Source organism: Pollicipes pollicipes, unplaced genomic scaffold (assembly GCF_011947565.3).
Source record: "Pollicipes pollicipes isolate AB1234 unplaced genomic scaffold, Ppol_2.1 Scaffold_7261;HRSCAF=8764_pilon_pilon_pilon, whole genome shotgun sequence".
NCBI classification, from domain to species: domain Eukaryota; kingdom Metazoa; phylum Arthropoda; class Thecostraca; order Pollicipedomorpha; family Pollicipedidae; genus Pollicipes; species Pollicipes pollicipes.
The window spans coordinates 51,197,655-51,206,145 of NW_023597054.1; positions in this window are offsets into that span (position 1 = coordinate 51,197,655).

Sequence of the window (8,491 nt, forward strand, 5' to 3'; positions counted from 1 at the left end):
ATGTGTGCATGATCATGTTCAGGTCAGACAGTCACCAAGGATGCAGTGCGTCCGACAGCAATACTGACGCCGTCGCCTGACAATGGGAGAAGTCTATTTTAACTTAAATTATTGCACCCTATGGTTGCATGTCACATGCCATGTATCCTGCTAACGCTAAAAATGTGCGTTATTTGATTTTCCATGAAACACCGTACATGGTCACACAAGAAGGCAAAAGGTTTGTTTCAGCTCAAAACCGCAACAAAGCATAGATAGCGTGTTAAAGCACATGAGCGCTTACTTCGTGTTTCGAAATCTAGAATCGGCCCGAAACTGAAAGTCGTGCAACGGTGAATGGAGAAAAAAAGAACACGTCATGTTTCGTGCGAAACTTAGTCCAGGAGTTCACAGTTCTTCGCCGTCGCCAAACTCATTCTTATACCTAAACGACGTTTGGGCAAACGTTTTTTTCGGCTTTTCGGACTTCTCATAAGGATTTTCTGACGCCGACGAGTATTTTCCAAACCATAATGCTTGAGCAGAACACCGGATATACAAAGGGAGCGTGTCCAGTCAAGTAAGAATTTTTGACTGAGCACGTTGAATGGTAGCTTTTGATTTACAACTTTTGGTGCCGTTGGTCTCTACAAATTCGTCCCACTGACGAGACATAGCCGCAGTCCCAATTTTTTGTTCTCGTTTGTATTAAAGAACGAAATTATCGGGTATTCCCCAAGCAATATTCATTACTTAGCACATCGACATTATTGAGCAGGTATCGTTGGTTCTAGCCAATGGCTTTTCGAGAATGTCACTTGTCAGCGCTGACAGCAGCTTGCGAACCCGGCGATGGCGGCGGCCATTATGCTGATGTTTTTTTCTTCATTCAGCTGAGGACTGTGAGTGTACGGGTTTAGACGTAAGGTATAGCTGGTCAGATAATACGCACCAATTCATGTCGGCCTACTATATACTGAGATGAGGACCAAGTATTCTGTCGCGTCAATCGGCTGCACTAGGCTCTAGGGAAATGTGACTATTCTACGTCACCTTGCAACCAAAATGATGTCTACGTTACCTAGCAACCAGAATAATGGCCATGTATACAGCGTGCAGTTATTTGCCACATATGTCAGTGCATTCGTCCTTTCGTTCCCGCTGATTGGTTTATATTTTAGGATTGTGCTTGTTCACCTACAGCCATCGATTGGATGGATATAAATAAATCAATCAAAACTGCTGCGAGACCCAAGTGCACACTTAGCAACCAAAATTAACCATAGATCATTGTCAAACTTCCCTTAGGCGTGTAAGAAGAAAACCGAAAACATTAGACACTCTCCGTTTAACAATAGCCAGGCTTCATTCCATGACTGAGAGACGAATCCATCCTTCACAGGCAGTATTCAGGCGACATCGGAGAGATGGCGTGAATAATTTGATATTCGGCGATGCATTTTTTTTCTGAAACGTCCTTGCGTGAGTGCTTTGCATGCAAACAACCGATGCTGTGTCACTGATGCTTAGCAATTTTTACGTGCGTGTTTTTGTCAAGCAAGTTTGTGTTGCCACCATTAACGTGCTCAAGATTGTTTGAGATAAATTTTATATTTCATTTTACGCATGCAAACCCTTTGCCTAGGAGCTTTTGTCTCCCCGTTAACGTTTTGCAATAACACATATTTTTCAGGCGTTCTTTGAACCATACAAACATTTGCTTACGAGGTCTTTGGTACTAGCCTTTTCGCACGTTATTTTTCCAAACGCACTTTGCATCACGCGTATCACGCACATCTGTTGAGTGAGATTCCACAAGCCCTTTTTCCACGCGCATGTTTGTCCTAAAATCCTTGTCTTCGCGGTGATCGATAACGGGTTTCGACGCTAGTGTTGTCTGCAACAGCAGCATACGACTGGCGGTCAGTGCCTGCTAGTTCGTACTGCTGTGGCTTGATTCGAAGCTACTGCAATTAAGGTGTGATTTCAACCTGGAGCTGAGCGGCACTGCTCTTTGTATACATGCTGTTGAGCATTGGGACTCCCTCATAAACAAGGGATGTTCCTTGCACGAACCAAGGAAGTGGCAGACGGCGCCGCTCGCTGACGCCACACCGGCGACGCCGGCAGTCAACCTGTCCAGACCCGCCTTCCCATCGATGGCATCCCGCCGTGCCTGACGCCGCCGGAACTTGCCCTCGCTTCTGCCAACGCTGATCCACCCCGTGTCCCTTCTTGGTCGCAGGAGCGAGGGAAGTTGTCAAGAATGGGGAGGGGTCAGAGGCATTTGAGTCGTTTCTTTCCATGTACCGCCGCAAGCCTAGTGCTGAATTATCTCAGTTGTTGGGAAGTGGACTCTATCCCCCGAGCTCCCCCCCCCCCAATAACGCGATCGTTCCCTCGCCTATGCTTGGTCATATCGTCCCCGCCCCGGCGTCCCGGTTGTTATGCTGGCGGCTGGCGGCCGGGGGTTGTTTGGCCCATCCCGTTGCGGAGGGGTGGCTGCACCCCCCCCCCCCTCCGTCCAGACAAGTTGGCGCATGTGGAGGACGGCTCCTGGAAGTGTTTTTGTGAGCGTGCTGGGCGCATCGGTGAGTGTGTATTGTGCAATATCACTTCCGTTTCGTGCATTGTGCTGTCGTGTGGCAGGACTCTCTTTTATTGATTTGTTGTTTTTGATACGACCGGTCCACTCGCAGGGCAGCGCCATGTTGCTTGGAGGGCGAAAATCCCTCCAATATTGTGCATCCTTGGCTACTTAGTGACGTGGAAACCCCTCCTATAGTAAAATGAACCTCAATTAAAAAAGTCGGTTCCGGTCATTGTGTACAGCGTCATATAACGCTGATTTATGTTTGGGTGAGAAGTCTCCCTCCCCTCACTGAAAAGGCTTTAGACGATGTCCTGGGCCTGCATGACTTTTTTCTTGTGCAACAATACATTTGCGATATCTCTCGACTGTTTCTTCTGATGTACTCGCTTGCAATGTGCGAACGATGCGTTGCTGGTGTTTTCAGCTTGCGGCCCTTTTTGCGTATTTTCTCCGGCAGGATGAAGCTCGCTGTTGCGGATATTGATGGCAGCGGGATGGACATCAACTTTAGCTCTTCGTTAGATGGGGAGGTGCTCCGCTGTTGAACTGATGAGCTGCTGCTGAGAACGCAGCTACTCGGCTCTGGATGGCTGTTTGAGGAGTGCTGCTGGCCGCCCGGAAGCATTGTCTGCCAGCAAGCTGGCACAGCAATCAGAGGCTTCTGTCAGTCATCTGGTGCTGCTCCAAAATCATCATTTTTAGGAAAGTAGGCATTGTACCACATGGGCTCGTAATGTTCAGTTCATGCTTCACGAACAATTCTGCTAAAATCTACGGCGATGATTTCCTTGCCACGATTATTGGTAATGCCATACGATGGACATGGCAAAGACAAACTCTACTTTATTTCTCTGAACACTTTCGCAGGCAACAGGAGCAAACCAAGTTTTCGAATTCTGTCATAAAAAGGAAATAACAGCATTCTTTTTCAAACTGGGCTGGCAGTGTTTGCCAGGAATGTGCTGTTTTTTGTGAATGTGAATGTGAATGAATGTGCTGTCTTTATTGCATATATTTTTATTAAGCGCACCTATTCATCCTTGACTGTTTTCGTTGCCATCACCCACAATCCATCCATTTCGGGGGCAAACAGCGAGTGTCTAAAACGACCCATGCTCACCCTTTAATGAGTGAAGTGGATCGGAAACTAACCGCTTTAGAACAAGAAATTACTATCGAGATAATATCGTATTCTCACATCGACCGATGACAGCTACTATGCTCCAGTCTGTCTGATCATGACAATGATAAGCTTGTTAGCATCGTCCTGGTGAAATAAACTACAACGCTTCATTTCCTTTTCATGAATTTGATACAAACCCTTTGAGTGCATGGATTTCTGGGATCAGCGCTCCCGCTAAGCAGTGCTTGTTGTGTGAGCCCTGACACCCACCTCCCGATCGTGCAAGTCTAGACGACAGAATTTAGTGCCGAAAGCTTAATGTGCCGCAATGTTCGGCACGGTCCGTCCTGCCCTCTGACGTCAACTGACCTTTAACGCGACCGCTGCCACCGCCCGCAAGCCATACTTGTCAAGGGCATATAGCGAGCGCCCTAGAGCAACTCAAACCCACCCTGCCGGGGGTGGGTGGAGCGGAAGGCGGGCCTTTAACCAACTGAGCCACCGGGACGGACTTTTTCTCACGAAATATAGACGTTCTGATTGATTACACTTATAAATGGCACCATTGATGGTTTGATGTCGTTATTGTGACCTTATGAAGACTAAGTCAAGTCTGCTTTCAGGCAAGCACTCCATGCAAGAGGCCTCACGTAAACGTTTCCCATACAAGTACCCCCAGAAAGTGCGTGTGTAGTGCATTTCTGCGCTGCTATTCGGCATAGCTGCGTTCGTTATTATTAACCTCGGCAAATAACTTAACATAAAATCAGTTATTTTTAGCAGTAAACTCTGTTAACATGAAAAATCATCGTCGCACACGTCGTGGAGCATTAATCTGAGGAACCAAATATCGCCATTTCCAGGGGCCATCCTGCGCAGCACACCGCGCTACGGTGTCTCCCACAACAAAACGAAATAGGTATCAGGAAAATGGTTGGCGCTGGAGAGACTGCGACGACGGCACGAAACACCGCGCTGACGACTGTAACAACGGCAACGCATAGCATTCGTTGAATGGTTTGGTGATTATTCCATTGGGCATGACAATAGAAGAGTGTATGTTTTGTGCAATGGGCGACTCTGGACATGGTGTCCGACAATCCGCACTTGCGTTTCAGCAAGTTGGCGGCAAGCGGCAAGCAGGCGATGCGCAGTCAGTGGGTCACAGCATCGACCGCAAGGCGGTCTGTCGCCAGCCAATGCTATGGCGGTGTGTAACATATGTGTGTCATATGCGTTGTTGGCATAGGGCAAGTTCCTCCCTCGTATTGTTGCGGAAATACGACTGCAACTTCCGATACGGGGTTTCACTGAGTTCAGGCCCCTCCCACCCGCTTGGGTTCAATCCACGACGAACTTCGAGAAGAGAGGTCCAAATCCGGAGAAAAAATCGTTTGTTGGTGTTTTTTCGTGGTAGGTTGAGTCAGTTTTTGCTGTTCGGGCCCTCTTCTCAATTCACTTTACGAAACCACGGCCGCTGTGCGCGTTGATTACCCTGCTTTAGAGCCGGCGGTGGTTTTACGGTTCTATTTGACCGATTGGACTCGCCATTACTGTATTCTCGGGCGGTCATGCTGTGTGAGAGTGTTCCAATATACGGTACCACCCTAGCACTCGCCGAGATATGGCAGCACGATGATGTTCGGTAGGCTTTAGTAGACTGCACATCGCCCAGCTGTACGGGTTAGAATCGTGGGCGACAAACCCACTGCAGTCAGCTGATTTAGGAGTTACGGACATTAGGGGTTATGATACACTAGATCTTACGATACATTAAGTGTTATGATATATTAGGAGTTGTGTTACAGTAGAGGTTACGATCGTTAGGAATTACGATACGTTCGGTCTTACGACACATTAGGTGTTATGATACACTAGGTGTTATGATACATTAGGGAATATGATATATTAGGAGTTGTGTTACATTAGAGGCTACGAGCATTAGGAATTACAATACGTTAGGCCTTATGACACATTGGGAGTTACGATGCATTAGGAGTTGCGATACATTAGGTGTTGTGATACATTAGGAGTTACGGTACCTTAGGGGTTATGACACATTAGGTGCTATGTACATTAGGCGTTATGAAGCACTAGCGGTTTTGATACATTAAGCGTTGCGATACATTAGTGGTTACAAACATTAGGGGTTTCGATACGTGGCGGTGGGTCGTGGGTTCTCTGGCGGCGATGATTGCTGTTTGTTATGGTTGGGGCGCCCATGTTTAAGCATTTCGCTTTTACGCCAATCTTCACATCTTATCGTCTTCTGCTTCATCTGTAGAATCGAAAATAAACAACAAACCAAACAAACGGGGGAAATAGTCCTGCTCTCTACCCCAACCTCGGCGACACTCATGCTAGTTGGGTGGGTGGGTCTCTGTCTGTTTGCTCCATTCAATATTGAAACATCCCTCAACTGGCTTTTCAAATATGATTTATCGCGTGAAAAGGCGGGTCCGACTGGGTGTTCACAAAGCTAGAAAGCACACCAGATAGTGGACTGCACTTTACGGCAGAATGCCATAACACGTTGGATAATACCAATGAATTTAGCCCGGTAGCGATCCATATTCCAAGGAGCGCAGCACGTTGTGCGCATTTTCACAAAATGAGTGCCAAGGGCGTGTCAAATTTGGACCACTGGGTTTAAATATGAATAAGGGAGTTGGGGCTGGTTTCCAGCCTCCAGCAACGAGTGCGTAACACCCAGTGTTTCCGTTGTCTTTTCTGATGATTTGCAACCACCTTGGCTCCGCTAAATGAGGATGGAATACTCACCTCCATTCCATCAGACCTCTACCGTATGTTGCGATGCCATCCTCTGCCATATAATAAGGCATTTAATGCTGACGGTCTGGACTACGCACGATCACACGCTTCTGATTATACATATGTTGGAATATTTTGCCAGAATCCTTTCTTTGATGCATGTTCCATTAAAACGACTGCTGACTTAGCATTGACGGGCTTTTTTATGCATCTTTCTAGTTTCCGGGCTACTGACTTGGCATTATCGTTTAGATTAAAGATAATTCGCACAACATCACTCATATATTCGTCGTTCTTTACATTCTTACGTTTCGAGATCTTATTTCATCGTCGGAGAAGGCATAGAAGGCGCAAAAAATACGTTTTGAGCTTTAAATGATGAAAATTGTGTACTACTACTGGAAAACATCTTTTGGTACAACACACTGAAGTCTAGCTAACTGAAGTAGGACAGGATACTTTTTTTACTTTGACACATAAAATACACTCATAATGAAAACACTACAAAGACGCAGACATCTTGCCACAATCACATGAATAGTGCTCAACGCCCACCACCTTATAGCTCAAGGGTTGTACAGCAATTGGTTTGTCTGTTTAGGGCTGGAGATATTGTTCCTGAATGGTGTCAATGTCCTGTTGTGCTCTTGTCGCATGTGGTCCAGAGGTGCCCCGTCACGTAAGTGCATTGTCAGGCGTCGTGAGAGTGTCGTTACGGTCACACCGATGTAATGTGTAGAACGAAGTTTTCAGCCTTCGATGTTTGATTTGGATTGATACACTTCATGGGTGCATTTTAGTTTGTGGGGTTTGTCTGGGCTGTTTCTTTAAGGAAGTTAAATATTATCCTATTGTGATAAAAAATGGCAATGCCTATTTTGTGGTCGTTCTTGCCTTTTTCATGTCGAGAGATGATTTTCCGTAGGGTTTTTTCCGTCTTGTTTGTGGGCAGATGCCATTTGATTTTGATAGTGCAGTGGACGGTTGATTGGTTGTCGTGGTTTGCTGTCAAAGCGTCTTGTCACATGCCTTCGTATTTCGTTTTCAAAGTCAGAATTTGAAAAAAGCATCGTTCACCAAGATCTGTCTGATTCTTGCCAATTTCGAATGCAGTCCTGTCCAATTAGAGCGGTGCTTAAATACATGTCTAATGAAGGACGTTATAACGCCAATTTTGTAGCGTCGAGGACACTCGCTGTCAGTATTTAAGCACGTGCGTTGTTCATCTGTTTTGGGTATACGGTCGTTTTAAATAGCTGTCCTTGTGCATCAACAGTCACGTCAAGAAAGGCTTTTATGTTTTTCACACTTAGTTTTTTTGCGAATTTCAAACCAGACCGTTGTTGAAAAGAGTTTTTGAGGCGCTCTAATTGGTCGATGTTCCCAACTTCCACAAGAATATCGCCTACATGGCGACAGTAAATGTCCGGTCTATTGTCGTATTTTGTAGTGTCGGCTTCTACATGTCCCATAAAGAAATTAGCGAATACAGGTCCTAGAGGTGAGCCCATCGCAACAGCCTCAAGTTGGCAATACATTCGTCCATCAGGCCCCCGGTAAGGAACTTCCAGCGTACAGGCTTTTAGTAATTCTTCAAGAAGGGGCTTTGATAGTTTGAGAGGATAAATTTCGGGATGATTGTAAGCGCAGTCAAGGGTGATGGATATGGTCCTTTCAATGGGCACGTTTATGAATAAATTTTCAACATCTAGCAACGCTAGTAGACCCTTAGGTTGACGAGATCGCGTTATATCAATAAACTCATCCGTTTACGATAAGCTTTAGCATGTGGGAAGATGTGGGGGCAGAAGTTCGTTAGGACGTTTTGCAGTTCTAAAGGTTGCTCAAGGGATCCGTGAAATTATTGGGCGAAGGGATTGCCATTTTTGTGAGTTTTCAGACCCATAAGCTTAACCAGGCGCAAATTCAACCATTATCTTGAAAAAGTGGATGTCATTAACAACGGCATTGGGAGCAGCGATAAGTTTGTTACGCTAAGATTTCAGTTTCCTGTTTTTGTGATG